Here is a 20,881-nt window from a genome sequence, read left to right as displayed (position 1 = left end):
TGCCTGCATATTGTGGGTCCCAGGTCCTAAAATCCCAAGAACAAGGCTTCCTGAAGACTTTATCTGGGATCCAGTGCCCTATATCAGAGCAGGGACTGGCCAGAGCTGCAGAATTCCTTTAATCCTGGGTGTTGGTGTCTTGGGCACAACAGGCAGCTGTTCCACTGTTGACACTCCTCTTCCTCTTCTCTGATTTTCATTCATTCAGTCTTCTGTTGTATTTTAAACTAAATTTGAATTTCATTTCTGGAGCTCATTTTCACAGTTCCTGAGTTACTCAGAGAAAAGACATCATCTCAATACATGACTAACAGAATTGAATTTGAGTAAAGGTGGTTACAGTTTAATTTTTAATAAAATGACTGCATTGGCTCTCTTAAAAGCTAAGTGATCATTCTCATTTGGCCCTTTCTCCTTAAAGTTAGTGAAACAAAATCACTAGGTTTTGAAAAGAACACTGAACATAGTACCAGGTAATGGTGTTGCCTGTGGCAATGACAGAAAAAGTCTCTCTGGCCTCAAAGGGCTCAGATTCCTTACAGTGGGCTCCTTATCCAGGTCTCAGATCAACTGTGTTTAAATGGGCTAACATGGTGATCTATATTTATAGGGAAAGATATTGAAACAGAAAATTTTAAGTATTTCATGGACTTAAAAATGTATGAATGCATCTAGAGTTCCAGAGCCGATGCAACCTAAATTTATTCTTGTTTTTTTCCCAGCTTTATTAAAATATAATTGACATGTAACATTGTATAAGTTTAAGCTGTACAATGTGATGATTTGATACATGTATATATTGCAAACCATCTAACTGATAAGGTGTTAATATCCAAAATATATAAGGAACCCATACAATGCAATAGCTAAAAACCAATCTGATTAAAAACGTAGGCAGAGGGGGACTTTCAAGATGGTGGAGGAATAAGATGTGGAGATCAACTTCCTCCTCAAAAATACATCAAAAATACATGTACATGTGGAACAACTCCTACAGAACACCTACTGAACACTGGCAGAAGACCTCAGACTTCCCAAAAGGCAAGAAACTCCCCACATATCTGGGTAGGGCAAAAGAAAAAAGGAAAAACAGAGACAAAAGAATAAGGATGGGACCTGCACCTCTGGGAGGGAGCTGTGAAGGAGGAAAAGTTTCCACACACTAGGAAGCCCCTTCACTGGTGGAAACAGGGTGTGGGTGGGGGGGAAGCTTCGGAGCCATGGAGGAGAGCACAGCAACAGGGGTGCAGAGGGCAAAGCAGAGAGATTCCCGCACAGAGGGTCGGTGCCGACCAGCACTCACCAGCCTGAGAGGCTTGTCTGAGTGGGGGTTGGGAGCTGAGGCTCACGCTTCGGAGTTCAGATCCCAGGGAGAGGACTGGGGTTGGCTGCGTGAACACAGCCTGAAGGGGGCTAGTGTACCACAGTTAGCCGAGAGGGAGTCTGGAAAAAAGTCTGGAACTGCCTAAGAGGCAAGAGACCATTGTTTCAGGGTGTGTGAGGAGAGGGGATTCAGAGCACCGCCTAAATGAACTCCAGAGATGGGCACGACCCACGGTTATCAGCGTGGACCCGAGAGGCATGAGACGCTAAGACTGCTGCTGCAGCCACCAAGAAGCCTGTGTGCAAACACAGGTCACTATCCACACATCCCATCCGGGAGTCTGTGTAGCCTGTCACTGCCAGGGTCCCATGATCCAGGGACAACTTCCCCGGGAGAACACAAGGTGCGCCTCAGGCTGTTGCCACGTCACGCTGGCCTCTGTCGCCGCGGGCTTACCCCATATTCCATACCCCTCCCTCCCCCCGCCTGAGTGAGACAGAACCCCCTAATCAGCTGCTCCTTTAACCCCATCCTGTCTGGGCGGAAACAGACGCCCTCAGGTGACCTACATGCAGAGGTGGGGCCAAATCCAAAGCTGAACCCCAGGAGTTGTGCGAACAAAGAAGAGAAAGGGAAATCTCTCCCAGCAGCCTCAGGAGCAATGGATTAAATCTCCACAATCAACCTGATGTACCCTGCATCTCTGGAATACCGGAATAGACAATGAATCATCAGAAAATTGAGGTGGTGGACTTTGGGAGCAACTGTAGACTTGGGGTTTACTTTCTGCATCTAATTTGTTCTGGTTTTATGTTTATCTTAGTTCAGTATTTAGAGTTTATTATCATTGGTAAATTTGTTTATTGATTTGGTTGCTCTCTTCCTTTTTAAATATATATAAATATACATATATATTTTTCTCTCTTTTTGTGAGTGTGTATGTGTATGCTTCTTTGTGCAATTTTATCTGTACAGCTTTGCTTTTAAAATTTGCCCTAGGGTTCGGTCTGTCCTTTTTTTTTCTTTCTTTTTTTTTAGTATAGTTTTTAGTGCTAATTATCATTGGTGGATTTGTTTTTTGGTTTGGTTGCTCTCTACTTTCCTTCTTTCTTTTTTAAATTACTTTTAAAATTTTAAATAATTTTTTTATTTTTTATTTTAATAACTTATTTTCTTTTATTATTTTTCTTTCTTTGTTTCATTTTTTTATCTCCCTTTTCCTCTAGGCCTTGTGGCTGACAGGGTCTTGGTGCTCCAGCTGGGTGTCAGGCCTGAGACTCTGAGGTGAGAGAGCCAATTTCAGGACATAGGTCCACCAGAGACCTCCTGGACCCACGTAATATCAAACAGCAAAAGCACTCCCCGAGATCTCCATCCCAATGCTAAGACCCAGCTCCACTCAACGACCAGCAAGCTACAGTGCTGGACACCCTATGCCAAACAATGAGCAAGACAGGAACACAACCCCACCCATTAGCAGAGAGGCTGCCTAAAATCATAATAAATACACAGACACCCCAAAACACACCACCGGACGCAGTCCTACTCACCAGAAAGACAAGTTCCAGCCTCATCCACCAGAACACAGGCACCAGCCCCCTCCACCAGGAAGCCTACACAACACACTGAAACAACCTTACCCACTGGAGGCAGACACAAAACACAACGGGAACTACGAACAAGCAGCCTGCGAAAAGGGGACCCCAAACACAGTAAGTTAAACAAAATGAGAAGAGAGAGAAAAATGCAGATGAAGGAGAAACGTAAAAAGCCACCAGACCAAACAAATGAAGAGGAAACAGGCAGTCAACCTGAAAAATAATTCAGGGTAATGATAGTAAAGACGATCCAAAACTTTGGAAATAGAATGGAGAAAATACAAGAAACGTTTAACAAGGAACTAGAAGAACTAAAGAGCAAACAAACAATGATGAACAACACAATAAATGAAATTAAAAATTCTCTACAAGGAATCAATACCAGAATAACTGAGGCAGAAGAACGTATAAGTTACCTGGAAGATAAAATAGTGGAAATAACTACCACAGAGAAGAATAAAGAAAAAAGAATGAAAAGAATTGAGGACAGTCTCAGAGACCTCTGGGACAACATTAAATGCACCAACATTTGAATTATAGGGGTCCCAGAAGAAGAAGAGAAAAAGAAAGGGACTGAGAAAATATTTGAAGAGATTATAGTTGAAAACTTCCCTAATATGGGAAAGGAAATAGTCAATCAAGTCCAGGAAGTGCAGAGAGTCCCATACAGGATAAATCCAAGGAGAAACACGCCAAAACACATATTAAGCACACTATCCAAAATTAAATACAAAGAAAAAATATTAAAAGCAGCAAGGGAAAAACAACAAATAACATACAAGGGAATCCCCATAAGGTTAACAGCTGATCTTTCAGCGGAAACTCTGCAAGCCAGAAGGGAGTGGAAGGACATATTTAAAGTGATGAAAGGGAAAAACCTACAACCAAGATTACTCTAACCAGCAAGGATCTCATTCAGATTCGACAGAGAAATTAAAACCTTTAAAGACAAGCAAAAGCTAAGAGAATTCAGCACCACCAAGCCAGCTTTACAACAAAGGCTAAAAGAATTTCTCTAGGTAGGAAACACAAGAAAAGGAAAAGACCTACAATAACAAACCCAAAACAATTAAGAAAATGGTAATAGGAACATACATATTGATAATTACCATAAATGTAAATGGATTAAATGCTCCAACCAAAAGACATAGACTGGCTGAATGGATACAAAAAAAAAGGCCCATATATATGCTGTCTACAAGAGACCGACTTCAGACCTAGGGACACATACAGACTGAAAGTGAGAGGATGGAAAAAGATATTCCATGCAAATGGAAATCAAAAGAAACCTGGAGTAGCAATTCTCATATCAGACAAGACAGACTTTAAAATAAAGACTATTACAAGAGACAAGGAAGTACACTACATAATGATCAAGGGATCAATCCAAGAAGAAGATATAAAATTGTAAATATTTATGCACCCAACAGAGGAGCATCTCAATATATAAGGCAAATGCTAACAGCCATAAAAGTGGATATTGACAGTAACACAATCATAGTAGGGGACTTCAACACCCCACATTCACCAGTGGACAGACCACCCAAAATGAAAAAAAATAAGGAAACACAAGCTATAAATGATACATTAAACAAGATGGACTTAATTGATATTTATAGGACATTCCATCCAAAAACAACAGAATACACTTTCTTCTCAAGTTCTAATGGAACATTCTTCAGGATAGATCATATCTTAGGTCACAAATCAAGCTTTGGTAAATTTAAGAAAATTGAAATTAATCAAGTATGTTTTCTGACCACAATGATAAGAGACTAGATATCAACTGCAGGAAAAATTCTGTAAAAAATACAAACACATGGAGGCTAAAGAATACACTACTAAATAACCAAGAGATCACTGAAGAAATCAAAGAGGAAATAAAAAAATACCTAGAGGGCTTCCCTGGTGGCGCAGTGGTTGAGAATCTGCCTGCTAATGCAGGGGACACGGGTTCGAGCCCTGGTCTGGGAGGATCCCACATGCCGTGGAGCGACTTGGCCCGTGAGCCACAATTGCTGAGCCTGCGCGTCTGAAGCCTGTGCTCCGCAACAAGAGAGGCCACGACAGTGAGAGGCCCGCGCACCGTGATGAAGAGTGGCCCCCACTTGCCGCAACTAGAGAAAGCCCTCGCACAGAAACGAAGACCCAACACAGCCATAAATAAATTAAAAAAAAATACCTAGAAACAAATAACAATGAAAACACAATGATCCAAAACCTATGGAATGCAGCAAAAGCAGTTCTAAGAGGGACGTTTATAGCAATACAATCCTACCTCAAGAAACAAGAAACATCTCAAATAAACAACCTAACTTTACACCTAAAGCAATTAGAGAAAGAAGAACAAAAATCCCCCAGAGTTAGCAGAAGGAAAGAAATCATAAAAATCAGATCAGAAATAAATGAGAAAGAAATGAAGGAAAAGATTGCAAAGATCAATAAAATTAAAAGCTGGTTCTTTGAGAAGATAAAAAAAAATGGATAAACCATTAGCCAGACTCATCAAGAAAAAAAAGGGAAAAGACTCCAATCAATAGAATCAGAAATGAAAAAGGAGAAGTAACAACTGACACTGCAGAAATACAAAGGATCATGAGCGATTACTACAAGCAACTATATGCCAATAAAATGGACAACCTGGAAGAAATGGACAAATTCTTACAAAAGTACAACCTTCTGAGACTGAACCAGGAAGAAATAGAAAATATAAACAGACCAATCACAAGCACTGAAATTGAAACTGTGATTAAAAATCTTCCAACAAACAAAAGTGCAGGACCAGATGGCTTCACAGGCAAATTATATCAAACATTTTGAGAAGAGCAAACACCTATCCTTCTCAAATTCTTCCAAAATAAAGCAGAGGGAGGAACACTCCCAAACTCATTCTACAAGGCCACCATCACCCTGATACCAAAACCAGACAAAGATGTCACAAAAAAAGAAAACTACAGGCCAATATCACTGATGACCATAGATGCAAAAATCCTCCACAGAATACTAGCAAACAGAATCCAACAGCACATTAAAAGGATCATACACTATGATCAAGTGGGGTTTATTCCAGGAATGCAAGGATTCTTCAGCATACGCAAATCAATCAATGTGATAAACCACATTAACAAATTGAAGGAGAAAACCATATGATCATCTCAATAGATGCTTACAAAGCTTTCAAACAAATTCAACACACATTTATGATAAAAACCCTCCAGAAAGTAGGCATAGAGGGAACTTACCTCAACATAATAAAGGCCATATATGACAAACCGACAGCTAACATCGTTCTCAATGCTGAAAAACTGAAAGCATTTCCTCTAAGATCAGGAACAAGACAAGGCTGTGCACTCTCACCACTATTATTCAACATAGTTTTGGAAGTTTTAGCCACAGAAATCAGAGAAGAAAAAGAAATAAAAGGAATCCAACTCAGAAAAGAAGACATAAACCTGTCACTGTTTGCAGATGACATGATTCTATACATAGAGAATCCAACTCAGAAAAGAAGACATAAACCTGTCACTGTTTGCAGATGACATGATTCTATACATAGAGAATCCTAAAAGTGCCAGCAGAAAACTACTAGAGCTAATCAATGAATTTGGTAAAGTAGCAGTACACAAAATTAATGCACAGAAATCTCTTGCATTCCTATACACTAATGATGAAAAATCTGAAAGAGAAGTTAATGAAACACTCCCATTTACCACTGCAACAAAAAGAATAAAATGCCTAGGAACAAACCTACCTAAGGAGAAGAAAGACTTGTATGCAGAAAACTGTAAGACACTGATGAAAGAAATTAAAGATGATACAAACAGATGGAGAGATATACCATGTTCTTGGATTGGAAGAATCAACATTGTGAAAATGACTATACTACCCATAGCAATATACAGATTCAATGCAATCCCTATCAAAGTACCACTGGTATTTTTCACAGAAATAGAACAAAAAAATTCACAATATGTATAGAAACACAAAGGATCCCGAATAGCCAAAGCAATCTTGACAAAGAAAAACGGAGCTGGAGGAATCAGGCTCCCTGACTTCAGACTATACTACAAAGCTACAGTAATCAAGACAGTATGGTACTGGCACAAAAACAGAAATATTGATCAATGGAACAGGATAGAAAGCCCAGATATAAACCCATGCACATATGGTCACCTTATCTTTGATAAAGGAGGCAAGAATATACAAAGGAGAAAAGACAGCATCTTCAATAAGTAGTGCTGGGAAAACTGGACAGCTACATGTAAAGGAATGAAATTAGAACACTTCCTAACACCATACACAAAAATAAATTCAAAATGGATTAAAGACCTAAATGTAAGGCCAGACACTATAAAACTCCTAGAGGAAAACATAGGCAGAACACTCTATGACATAAATCACAGCAAGATCTTTTTTGACCCACCTCCTAGAGAAATGGAAATAAAAACAAAAATAAACAAATGGGACCTAATGAAACTTAAAAGCTTTTGCACAGCAAAGGAAACCATAAACAAGACGAAAAGACAACCCTCACAATGGGAGAAAATATTTGCAAATGAAGCAAATGACAAAGGATTAATCTAGAAAATACACAAGAAGCTCATGCAGCTCAATATCAAATAAACAAAGAACCCAATCCAAAAATGGGCAGAAGACCTAAACAGACATTTCTCCAACGAAGACATACAGATTGTCAACAAACACATGAAAGGATGCTCAACATCACTAATCATTAGAGAAATGTAAATCAAAACTACAATGAGGTATCACCTCACACCAGTCAGAATGGCCATCATCAAAAAATCTATAAACAGTAAATGCTGGAGAGGGTGTGGAGAAAAGGGAACTCTCTTGTACTGTTGGTGGGAATGTAAATTGATACAGCCACTATGGAGAACAGTATGGAGGTTCCTTAAAAAACTAATAATAGAACTACCGTATGACCCAGCAACCCCACTACTGGGCATATACCCTGAGAAAACCATAATTCAAGAAGAGTCATGTACCACAATGTTCATTGCAGCACTATTTACAATAGCCAGGCCATGGAAGCAACCTAAGTGTCCATCAACAAATGAATGGATAAAGAAGATGTGGTACATATATACAATGGAATATTACTCAACCATAAAAAGAAAAGAAACAAAATTGAGTTATTTGTAGTGAGATAGATGGACCTAGAGTCTGTCATACAGAGTGAAGTAAGTTAGAAAGAGAAAAACAAGTACTGTATGCTACACATATATATGGAATCTAAAAAAAAACAAAAAAACAAAAAAACAAAAACCGTTGTGAAGAACCTAAGGGCAGGATAGGAATAAAGACACAGACGTAATGAATAGATCTGAGGACACGGGGATGGGGAAGGGTAAGCTGGGACAAAGTGAGAGAGTGGCAGTTGCATGGATATATATACACTACCAAATGTAAAATAGATATCTAGTAGGAAGCAGCCGCATAGCACAAGGAGATCATCTTGGTGCTTTATGTCCACCTAGATTGGTGGATAGGGAAGGTTGGAGGGAGATGCAAGAGGGAGGAGATAATGGGATATATGTATATGTATAGCCGATTCACTTTGTTTTACAGCAGAAACTAACACACCATTGTAAGGCAATTATACTCCAATAAAGATGTTAAAAAAACAAACAAAAAAAATATGAGCAGAGGACCTGAAGAGAGATTTTTCCAAAGAAGAAAGACATACAGATGGCCAAGAAACACATGAAAAGATGCTCAACATCTCTAATAGGGAACTGCAAATCAAAATCCCAATGAAAAAAAAAAAAAAAGAAAAAACCCACAATGATATATCACCCCACCCCTGTTAGAATAGCTATTATCAAAAAGACAAGAAATAACAAGTGTTGGCAAGGATGTGGAGAAAAGGGAACCCTTGTGCACTGTTGGTGGGAATGAAAATTGGTGCAGCCACTATGGAAAAGAGTATGGAGGTTCCTCAAAAAAGTTAAAAATAGGACTACCATATGATCCAGCAATTCCAATCATGGGTATTTATTGGAAACAAATGAAATCACTATCTGAAGGAGATATCTGCTCCATGTTCATTGCAGTGTTATTCAAAGCAAATTTTAATAAAACTTTGTTCTCTTTTCTGTTTACAGTACTAGCTTTAACGATTTAAAAAGAAAAAAAGAATATATTTTTATGTATTTATGAATTCAAGAGGTCCTTATATTTTACCTTTAAACCAATTGCTTCCGTAGTCAAATTATCTTCTTTCTTCATGTTGACACTTGTAGTAACTTTTTTCTGTAGCTGTTTGTGAACTTATTGGCAGATAGATTCAAGTGTCTTTTCCCTCTATGATTTTATTTTTATGAAAACTAGCAAGCAGGTACTATACCACTGTGCTGGTTTTCTGTTCATTCCTGAGGACAAGAAAATAAATATTAATCATTATTCTCTTTGACTTGGGGATTTCACAGCCACCAAGCACCTTCTTCTTTTAGATTTGTGTACTTTTCTGGGTGGATTCAGAGAGATAGATAGGGCTGGGGAAAAACCCTCTTAAAATAGAGATAGGTAATGTAAGGTGAGGATTTTGATATTCGTTTGACAAAAAGACACACTCACATTCATGTAGTCAGTCAGCAAGGCAGTGCACATACAGACATGCACACAGCAGAGAAGGGGAAATTCTTTCGAGCAGGCAACCTAGCTATGGAGCTATAGAGATTTTACCTCCCTGTGCATTAGCCAGTGATCTCTGGATATAGATGCATATTGGAGTAGGTGTTGGTTTGCATATTAACTTCAAAACAGCCTCAGAGTTCAGATTTTTTTTTCAATATCCCTCTATTTGCTTTTTGTCTTTTACATTCCTCTTTTCCCCCAAAAGTACAATTAAGTATATATTCCCATTCTCTGGTTAAGTGAAATTTTATTATATATAATTTTTACCCTTTAGATTCTTCCATTAAAATAAAGAGCAAAGAAACAATAAATAAAACAAAAGATCAAATCAATTCCTTTTCAGAACTATTATCCAAGTTCTTCTGGTTTAAAATTTCTTTAGTGTTTTGGTCTGAATTAAGAATTATAGATGGTCAAATTATAGAATTTTGCACTCATTCATTCTTTTAGCCTAAATATGGATGGTCTTTGATGTGCCTGATATGGTGTAGACTCTGCATATATAATGGCCAGAGAAATAAATACATAAAAGGAACAACATGGTCCCTGCCCTCACTGAGCTTACAGAAATTTAGCTACATACATTCGCTATTTGTGCTTTTGAGATTCTTTGCAAAAACAAGAGTTGAATTTGCTACATTTATAGAGGAGGTCGTTATATTTGAAATGTACAGTCTGCAGTCTTGAAGGATAAAGATGAATTTTATGCTAGAGTGTTATAAGATGAAAGCAGGTAACCTGTGGTTCCCTGATGAAATTCTTATTTCTTTGAGGAGAGCAGAAGGCAGCTCAGGGCCCCTTCTTTAAGGTCTGGCCAAACTCTAGGATGATGTGATATTTGGGAGGAAAGCATTGTTCTTTGGAGTATTTCCTTAAATAATAAAGATGTCAAGAAAACAGTGGAACAAAAGGAAAGAAGAAATAGTAATGAAGAGAAAAATGTACAAAGAATAAAAGAATGGAGGAAAGGAAAGTAAACAACAAGTTAGAAGAGGTAGGAGGGGAGGAGATAGAGAAGGAAAGGGGAGGGGAGGTAGGGGAGAGGAAGAGGATGGAGAGAAGAGAAGGGGTTTGGGAAATAGAGGACTTAGAAATGACCAGTGGTTTCCTGAGACACAAGGAAGGAAAATAGCCACTAAAAGAGAATTTTTTCCTTAAAGAAAGAAATAAGCCCACACAGCCATCCCCTCCTCCATGTTGCCCCCTCCCCTGTGCCCCACTCCTGCCTGCTCTTGTTTGAGACATTTTCAAAGGAAGCTTAGATCCCCTTGGGCCACTCAACTATCTTTTCTCCAAAGCATCTTACTGGAGGTTGTTACCCTCTCCTTAATGAACTCTAGAAATTCTGGTTTTGTTAAGTCTTTGGAGAGGAATTATTTCTGACCTAATTCTGAAATATATCTAATTAGTTAAAATAAAAGCAGCCTTTTAAAAACATGGCTTCATTAAAATCCTCTGATTCTTTCTTTAAATAGCTTTTCTCTGAATTCCTTCTATGAGGGAAGATGCAACAAAAAAAGATCAGAGAGAAAGAATGAACACATTTTAACGAATATCTTTTATTTTGGTAATTAGAATTTATGGAGTCACAACATTTAAGTATTGAATGCATGATATTTTTATCTCAAAACCCTGTCTATATATTTTGTTTCTAAATAATTTTTGATGAGAAGCCCATTTGGGAGGAGGAAAAATGCTGTAATGTATGGATGTAAACATTGACCTCTGTGATTTGTACTCAGCGAGGATCCCTACCCAGGTCTGGGTGTGTTGTATAGAGTCAGGAATGTTACTCAAACTCTAAGGCCAGATGTCTTTCACATGTAAACTGGAAGAAGAGCATTTACCTTTAGGATTATCAGGATTACAGGAAATATACGTGAAGGCATATGGAATGCAAGAAATAAATGGCACCTCTTATTAGGGTGCCTGCCCTGGGTTCTTCCTTTTCTTGACCTTCTAATTCTAACTTTTCTGCTTCTGTTGTAGGTGCTGTGACCTAAGCATTATATCAGCAAATGTGTTAGACGCATGTAGAATTAGAGTTAACAGCAGTTGAGAGGCTGTTCTAATGGCAGATTGCGTAAGTTTTACTCCTTAGAATCCTTGACCTCTATCTATGGAGCTCAAAACTTCTTTTGCCTTTTTCCTGGTACTCAGAGTACAGCAGTCTGTAAGTGGTCTATGCCTCAGTAACGTATTGCTGTAGTTTCAGTGATCCACTGGGAGGTTTTCAGGTTCAAGTGCAAATAGTTCTGTTTTGCCTTAGAAACTTGGAATCACCCACACTGGGAAATCACCTATTTTTCCATCTGATTAACGTAGTATTGCAGAGAGATAATGCAGCTCTCAAGAGTAAGTTAAGTTTTTTTGAATAAAAGTTTTAGCCTGAATAAAAATTTTAGACCCTCCTATGTCTTCCAAGAGGACATTGCCTCAAGATGTCGATTTTATTTTGTAGGGAGACAGGTGACCTTTAATTTGGGTTCCACCTACCTCTACCTTATTTATTTCAAGCAATGTGGGTAAAGGCAGACAGATATTATATACTCCAAACACTATTATATGTGTATTATTTTATTTAGAGTTTCTTTTTCATTTTCTAGCAGAGAAGGTAGTGCAGGATACCAAACACATATATAAAACATGCATAAAAATGTATTTTCTGCCTCTTCCATCTTATTGGGGCTCCCACAAAGCCTCAACATCTTTTAACACCGATGTCCTTCCAGAATTAACCTCGCGGTGCATCTCTCTGGCCTGCTCTTCACAACATGACTCTCATTCACTAATTCACAATTTTCCCTGCTTGTCTCTCACATCAAAATTCATTTGTGCTAGGTCCCTTTTATATATTCATATAGTCTTAGCAATGGAAAGACACAACTATCCACCAAAATTAGGAGTTTCTATTATAATAGCGGTTCTCCCTTTTTTTGGTTTCAGTATCCCTTTTGTACTCTTAAAAATTATTGAGGACTCCCTCTTGCGAGAGCACCAGAATCACAACTGGCTGCTGGACAATCATTGACAGGAAGACCCTGGACTTCACCAAGGAGGACACCCCACGTCCAAGGAAAGAGGAGAAGCCACAGTGAGACGGTAGGAGGGGCGCAATCAGAGTAAAATCAAATCCCATAACTGCTGGGTGGGTGACTCACAGACTGGCGAACACTTATACCACAGAAGTCCACCCACTGGAGTGAAGGTTCTGAGCCCCACCTCAGGCTTCCCAACCTGGGGGTCCGGCAAAGGGAGGAGGAATTCCTAGAGAATCAGACTTTGAAGTCTAGTGGGAATTGATTGCAGGACTGTGACAGGACTGGGGGAAACAGAGACCCCACTCTTGGAGGGCACACACAAAGTAATGTGTGCATCGGGACCCAGGGGAAGGAGCAGTGACCCTGGGGGAGACTGAACCAGACGTACCTGCTGGTGTTGGGGGGTCTCCTGCAGAGGCGAGTGGTGGCTCTGTTTCACCGTGGGGATAAGGACACTGGCAGCAGAGGTCCTGGGAAGTTCTCCTTGGCGTGAGCCCTCCCAGAGTCTGCCATTAACCCCACCAAAGAGCACGGGTAGGCTCCAGTGTTGGGTTGCCTCAGGCAAAACAACCAACAGGGAGGGAACCCAGCCCCACCCATCAACAGTCAAGTGGATTAAGGTTTTACTGGGCTCTGATCGCCACAGCAACAGGGAGGGAACCCAGCCCCACCCATCAACAGTCAAGTGGATTAAGGTTTTACTGAGCTCTGACCACCACAGCAACAGTCAGCTCTACCCACCACCAGAGCCTCCCATCAAGCCTCTTAGATAGCCTCAACCACCAGAGGGCAGACAACAGAAGCAAGAAAAACTACAATCCTGCAGCCTGTGGACCAAAAACCACAGTTACAGAAAGACAGAGAAGATGAAAAGGCAGAGGGCTATGTACCAGATGAAGGAACAAGAAAAAACCCCAGAAAAACAACTAAATGAAGTGGAGATAGGCAACCTTCCAGAAAAAGAATTCAGAATATTGATGGTGAAGATGATCCAGGACCTCGGAATAAGAATGGAGGCAAAGATTGAGAAGATGCAAGAAATGATTAACAAAGACCTAGAAGAATTAAAGAACAAACAAACAGAGACGACTAATACAATAACTGAAATGAAAACTACACTAGAAGGAATCAATAGCAGAATAACTGAGGCAGAAGAACGGATAAGTGACCTGGAAGACAGAATGGTGGAATTCACTGCTGCGGAACAGACTAAAGAAAAAAGACTAAAAAGAAATGAAGACAGCCTAAGAGACCTCTGGGACAACATTAAACGCAACAACATTCGCATTATAGGGGTCCCAGAAGGAGAAGAGAGAGAGAAAGGACCAGAGAAAATATTTGAAGAGATTATAATCGAAAACTTCCCTAACATGGGAAAGGAAATAGCCACCCAAGTCCAGGAAGCGCAGAGAGTCCCATACAGAATAAACCCAAGGAGAAACACGCCGAGACACATAGTAATCAAAGTGGCAAAAATTAAAGACAAAGAAAAATTATTGAAAGCAGCAAGGGAAAAACGACAAATAACATACAAGGGAACCCCCATAAGGTTAACAGCTGATTTCTCAGCAGAAACTCTGCAAGCCAGAAGGGAGTGGCATGAAATACTTAAAGTGATGAAAGGGAAGAACCTACAACCAAGATTACTCTACCCAGCAAGGATCTCATTTAGATTTGATGGAGAAAGCAAAAGCTTTACAGACAAGCAAAAGCTACGAGAATTCAGCACCACCAAACCAGCTCTACAACAAATGCTAAAGGAACTTCTCTAAGTGGGAAACACAAGAGAAGAAAAGGACCTACAAAAACAAACCCAAAACAATTAAGAAAATGGTCATAGGAACATACATATCGATAATTACCTTAAACGTGAATGGATTAAATGCCCCAACCAAAAGACATAGACTGGCTGAATGGATACAAAAACAAGACCCATATATATGCTGTCTACAAGAGACCCACTTCAGACCTAGGGACACATACAGACTGAAAGTGAGGGGATGGAAAAAGATATTCCATGCAAATGGAAATCAAAAGAAAGCTGGAGTAGCTATACTCATATCAGATAAAATAGACTTTAAAATAAAGAATGTTACAAGAGACAAGGAAGGACACTACATAATGATCCAGGGATCAATCCAAGAAGAAGATATAACAATTATAAATATATATGCACCCAACATAGGAGCACCTCAATACATAAGGCAACTGCTAACAGCTATAAAAGAGGAAATCGACAGTAACACAATAATAGTGGGGGACTTTAACACCTCACTTACACCAATGGACAGATCATCCAAAATGAAAATAAATAAGGAAACAGAAGCTTTAAATGACACAATAGACCAGATAGATTTAATTGATATATATAGGACATTCCATCCAAAAACGGCAGATTACACATTCTTCTCAAGTGCACACGGAACATTCTCCAGGATAGATCACATCTTGGGTCACAAATCAAGCCTCAGTAAATTTAAGAAAATTGAAATCATATCAAGCATCTTTTCTGACCACAACGCTATGAGATTAGAAATGAATCACAGGGAAAAAAACGTAAAAAAGACAAACACATGGAGGCTAAACAATACGTTACTAAATAACCAAGAGATCACTGAAGGAATCAAACAGGAAATAAAAAAATACCTAGAGACAAATGACAATGAAAACACGACGACCCAAAACCTATGGGATGCAGCAAAAGCGGTTCTAAGAGGGAAGTTTATAGCTATACAAGCCTACCTAAAGAAACAAGAAAAATCTCAAGTAAACAATCTAACTTTACACCTAAAGAAACTAGAGAAAGAAGAACAAACAAAACCCAAAGTTAGCAGAAGGAAAGAAATCATAAAGATCAGAGCAGAAATAAATGAAATAGAAACAAAGAAAACAATAGCAAAGATCAATAAAACTAAAAGTTGGTTCTTTGAGAAGATAAACAAAATTGATAAGCCATTAGCCAGACTCATCAAGAAAAAGAGGGAGAGGACTCAAATCAATAAAATCAGAAATGAAAAAGGAGAAGTTACAACAGACACTGCAGAAATACAAAACATCCTAAGAGACTACTACAAGCAACTTTATGCCAATAAAATGGACAACCTGGAAGAAATGGACAAATTCTTAGAAAGGTATAACCTTCCAAGACTGAACCAGGAAGAAACAGAAAATATCAACAGACCAATCACAAGTAATGAAATTGAAACTGTGATTAAAAATCTTCCAACAAACAAAAGTCCAGGACCAGATGGCTTCACAGGTGAATTCTATCAAACATTTAGAGAAGAGCTAACACCCATCCTTCTCAAACTCTTCCAAAAAATTGCAGAGGAAGGAACTCTCCCAAACTCATTCTATGAGGCCACCATCACCCTGATACCAAAACCAGACAAAGACACTACAAAAAAAGAAAATTACAGACCAATATCACTGATGAATATAGATGCAAAAATCCTCAACAAAATACTAGCAAACAGAATCCAACAACACATTAAAAGGATCATACACCACGATCAAGTGGGATTTATCCCAGGGATGCAAGGATTCTTCAATATACGCAAATCAATCAATGTGATACACCATATTAACAAATTGAAGAATAAAAACCATATGATCATCTCAATAGATGCAGAAAAAGCTTTTGACAAAATTCAACACCCATTTCTGATAAAAACTCTCCAGAAAGTGGGCATAGAGGGAACCTACCTCAACATAATAAAGGCCATATATGACAAACCCACAGCAAACATCATTCTCAATGGTGAAAAACTGAAAGCATTTCCTCTAAGATCAGGAACGAGACAAGGATGTCCACTCTCACCACTATTATTCAACATAGTTCTGGAAGTCCTAGCCACGGCAATCAGAGAAGAAAAAGAAATAAAAGGAATACAAATTGGAAAAGAAGAAGTAAAACTGTCACTGTTTGCGGATGACATGATACTATACATAGAGAATCCTAAAACTGCCACCAGAAAACTGCTAGAGCTAATTAATGAATATGGTAAAGTTGCAGGTTACAAAATTAATGCACAGAAATCTCTTGCATTCCTATACACTAATGATGAAAAATCTGAAAGAGAAATTATGGAAACACTCCCATTTACCATTGCAACAAAAAGAATAAAATACCTAGGAATAAACCTACCTAGGGAGACAAAAGACCTGTATGCAGAAAACTATAAGACACTGATGAAAGAAATTAAAGATGATACCAACAGATGGAGAGATATACCATGTTCTTGGATTGGAAGAATCAACATTGTGAAAATGAGTATACTACCCAAAGCAATCTACAGATTCAATGCAATCCCTATCAAATTACCAATGGCATTTTTTACGGAGCTAGAACAAATCATCTTAAAATTTGTATGGAGACACAAAAGACCCCGAATAGCCAAAGCAGTCTTGAGGCAAAAAAATGGAGCTGGAGGAATCAGACTCCCTGACTTCAGACTATACTACAAAGCTACAGTAATCAAGACAATATGGTACTGGCACAAAAACAGAAACATAGATCAATGGAACAAGATAGAAAGCCCAGAGATTAACCCACGCACCTATGGTCAACTAATCTATGACAAAGGAGGCAAAGATATACAATGGAGAAAAGACAGTCTCTTCAATAAGTGGTGCTGGGAAAACTGGACAGCCACATGTAAAAGAATGAAATTAGAATACTCCCTAACACCATACACAAAAATAAACTCAAAATGGATTAGAGACCTAAATATAAGACTGGCCACTATAAAACTCTTAGAGGAAAACATAGGAAGAACACTCTTTGACATAAATCACAGCAAGATCTTTTTCGATCCACCTCCTAGAGTAATGGAAATAAAAACAAAAATAAACAAGTGGGACCTAATGAAACTTCAAAGCTTTTGCACAGCAAAGGAAACCATAAACAAGACGAAAAGACAACCCTCAGAATGGGAGAAAATATTTGCAAATGAATCAACGGACAAAGGATTAATCTCCAAAATATATAAACAGCTCATTCAGCTCAATATCAAAGAAACAAACACCCCAATCCAAAAATGGGCAGAAGACCTAAATAGACATTTCTCCAAAGAAGACATACAGACGGCCACGAAGCACATGAAAAGATGCTCAACATCACTAATTATTAGAGAAATGCAAATCAAAACTACAATGAGGTATCACCTCACTCCTGTTAGAATGGGCATCATCAGAAAATCTACAAACAACAAATGCTGGAGAGGGTGTGGAGAAAAGGGAACCCTCTTGCACTGTTGGTGGGAATGTAAATTGATACAGCCACTATGGAGAACAATATGGAGGTTCCTTAAAAAACTAAAAATAGAATTACCATATGACCCAGCAATCCCACTACTGGGCATATACCCAGAGAAAACCGTAATTCAAAAAGACACGTGCACCCGAATGTTCATTGCAGCACTATTTACAATAGCCAGGTCATGGAAGCAACCTAAATGCCCATCAACAGACGAATGGATAAAGAAGTTGTGGTACATATATACAATGGAATATTACTCAGCCATAAAAAGGAACGAAATTGAGTCATTTGTTGAGACGTGGATGGATCTAGAGACTGTCATACAGAGTGAAGTAAGTCAGAAAGAGAAAAACAAATATCGTATATTAATGCATGTATGTGGAACCTAGAAAAATGGTACAGATGAGCCAGTTTGCAGGGCAGAAGTTGAGACGCAGATGTAGAGAATGGACATATGGACACCAAGGGGGGAAAACTGCGATGAGGTGGGGATGGTGGTGTGCTGAATTGGGCGATTGGGATTGACATGTATACACTGATGTGTATAAAACTGATGCCTAATAAGAACCTGCAGTATAAAAAAACAAACAAAACAACTAATACTAAACTTTCATTGGGTTATTTGTATGGAAATATGTTAATATAAATGTTTCAGACATTACATGAAATTTCTAAAAATCTTATATTTGTATTTGTATGGAAATATGTTAATATAAATGTTTCAGACATTACATGAAATTTCTAAAAATCTTATATTTGTATTTGTATGGAAATATGTATGGAAATATGTTAATATAAATGTTTCAGACATTACATGAAATTTCTAAAAATCTTATATTTGTATTTGTATGGAAATATGTATGGAAATATGTTAATATAAATGTTTCAGACATTACATGAAATTTCTAAAAATCTTATATTTGTATTTGTATGGAAATATGTATGGAAATATGTTAATATAAATGTTTCAGACATTACAGGAAACTTCTAAAAATCTTATATGTTCTGGTATAATGTTATAAGTAATAATCCTAGTTATTACTTTAAAATGTATATCTCAGAAATAACTAATTTTCTTGTCAACTGCATTATTATGAACTTTCATCAAATCTTTAACCATGGTCATTTTTAAGTCTTTTGTCATTTACAGACAGTTCTGGGTGTACTCTGATGATTTTGCAAATATGTTCCTATAAAAGAGTTTCATCTTCAAGAAATTCATGGAAAAGACTCTGACAAGTACAGGTTTCTGGTAACTGACTGTACTGCTGAACTGAATGAATAAGCATTTTCAGAACTCTAATGAAAAACTGATGAACTCATAAAACTGCTAACAAAAGATCAAGATGAAAAAAAAGAAATTAATTACATGGGACTGAGTGAACTGATGAGGATGAGTATAATTTTTGTGACTTTCTGTCTGAATTAAAAAAAAAAAATCCCACAAGGACTCAGAGGAAAAGAATATACAAATCAATTTTCACTGCAAAGTAAAGGAGCTGTTACAGTGGAGGATTACTGGACTGAATGTCAATATTATGACATAGTATAAGTGTGTTTCATGTTTGGTAATTGCAATCATTGTTGCTTTTGTTGTGGTCATCCATGTACAATGCTTGGTGTCAGTCTATCTATCTCTTGTAAAAATAAAATACAGTGTGTGTGTGTGGAAAAAAAAAAAAAAATTATTGAGAACTCCAAAGAGCTTTGGTTTAAATGGGTTATAGTTATGAAGATTTAACATATTAGAAATTTAAATCTAGACCTATTACACATTAAGATAAATAACATTTTTATGAGGAATAACTGTTTTCCAGAAATTTACAAGAGTGTCACTGTTTAACATGTGGATACTCATATCTGCTTCTGTATTCAATCTGTTGTATTATTTCATTCAAATAGCCCCTGGAAAACCCCACTGTACATGCATGAGAGAATGAGAGTGAAAAAGCCATATGACATCTTAGTATTTGTATTAGTTTTCTACTACTGCTGTAACAAACTACTACAGACTTAGTGGCTTAGAAAAATTAAAATGTATCATCTTATAGTTCTGGGAATCAAAAATACAAAATGGGTGTCACTGAGCTAAAATCAAGCTGTTGGCAGGGTTGTGCTGCTTCTGAAGGTTCTCGGGGAGAATCTGGTTTCTTTGTCTTTTCCAGCTTTGAGAGGCCACCAACATTCCTTGGCTATGTCCTCTTTCCATCTTCAAGGTCAGCAATGTTGGGCTCAGTCCTTCTCATACTGCCATCTCTCTGGGCCCCTCTTCAGATTCCCTCTTCCACTTTTATGGACACTTGTGATTACATTGGACCCACCCAGATAATCCAGCATAGTCTCTTTATTTTAAGGTCCCATGATTACACCTTTAATTTGTTACAGTCTTAATTCCCTTTGCCATTAATGTAACATATTCTCAGGTTCCTGAAATTAGAACATGGACATCATTGGGAAAGCATTATTCTGCCTACCACAGTATTACTGTTAAATTCATTTTGACCTCATGGATCCCCTGAAAATGTCTCAGGGAACTTCAGGGGTTCCCAGATCCTTCTTTGAGAACCATTATTCTGTGATATCCCTAATAGGTAGCATGTGCTTGATAAGGTACTTCATAAGGCAGCCTTTTTTAAAGAAGTAGGTAAAATTTAAAACTTTTAAAAAATTTGTCTTCTGTAACTCCCACCCAGTAATGCTCTTCTATTCCTTGGAGCTACAAAGAGTAAATCTACTCCTTCTACAATGTTAACATACTTTCAAACATTTTAAAAGTATTATTGATTTGTCATTGAGTCATATGATTTTTCTCTTCATGTTAAACATGGACAGATCCTTCTTAGAAAAGTTATGACAACATCAACAATGATAATATTTGTCCAAACTCTACCTATCCTTCAAGGCTCAGTCTAGTGTCAAATTTTCCATAAACTTCCTCAGATGCCTCTGATAAATTGTTTTTGGTTTCTCTGCTCTTCTATTGCTCATTACAAGAAAATTC

The sequence above is a fragment of the Balaenoptera acutorostrata genome, chromosome 2 (assembly GCF_949987535.1).
Source record: "Balaenoptera acutorostrata chromosome 2, mBalAcu1.1, whole genome shotgun sequence".
NCBI lineage: Eukaryota > Metazoa > Chordata > Mammalia > Artiodactyla > Balaenopteridae > Balaenoptera > Balaenoptera acutorostrata.
The sequence above is the reverse complement of the archived record's forward strand: the minus strand, read 5'-3'. Positions refer to the sequence as shown.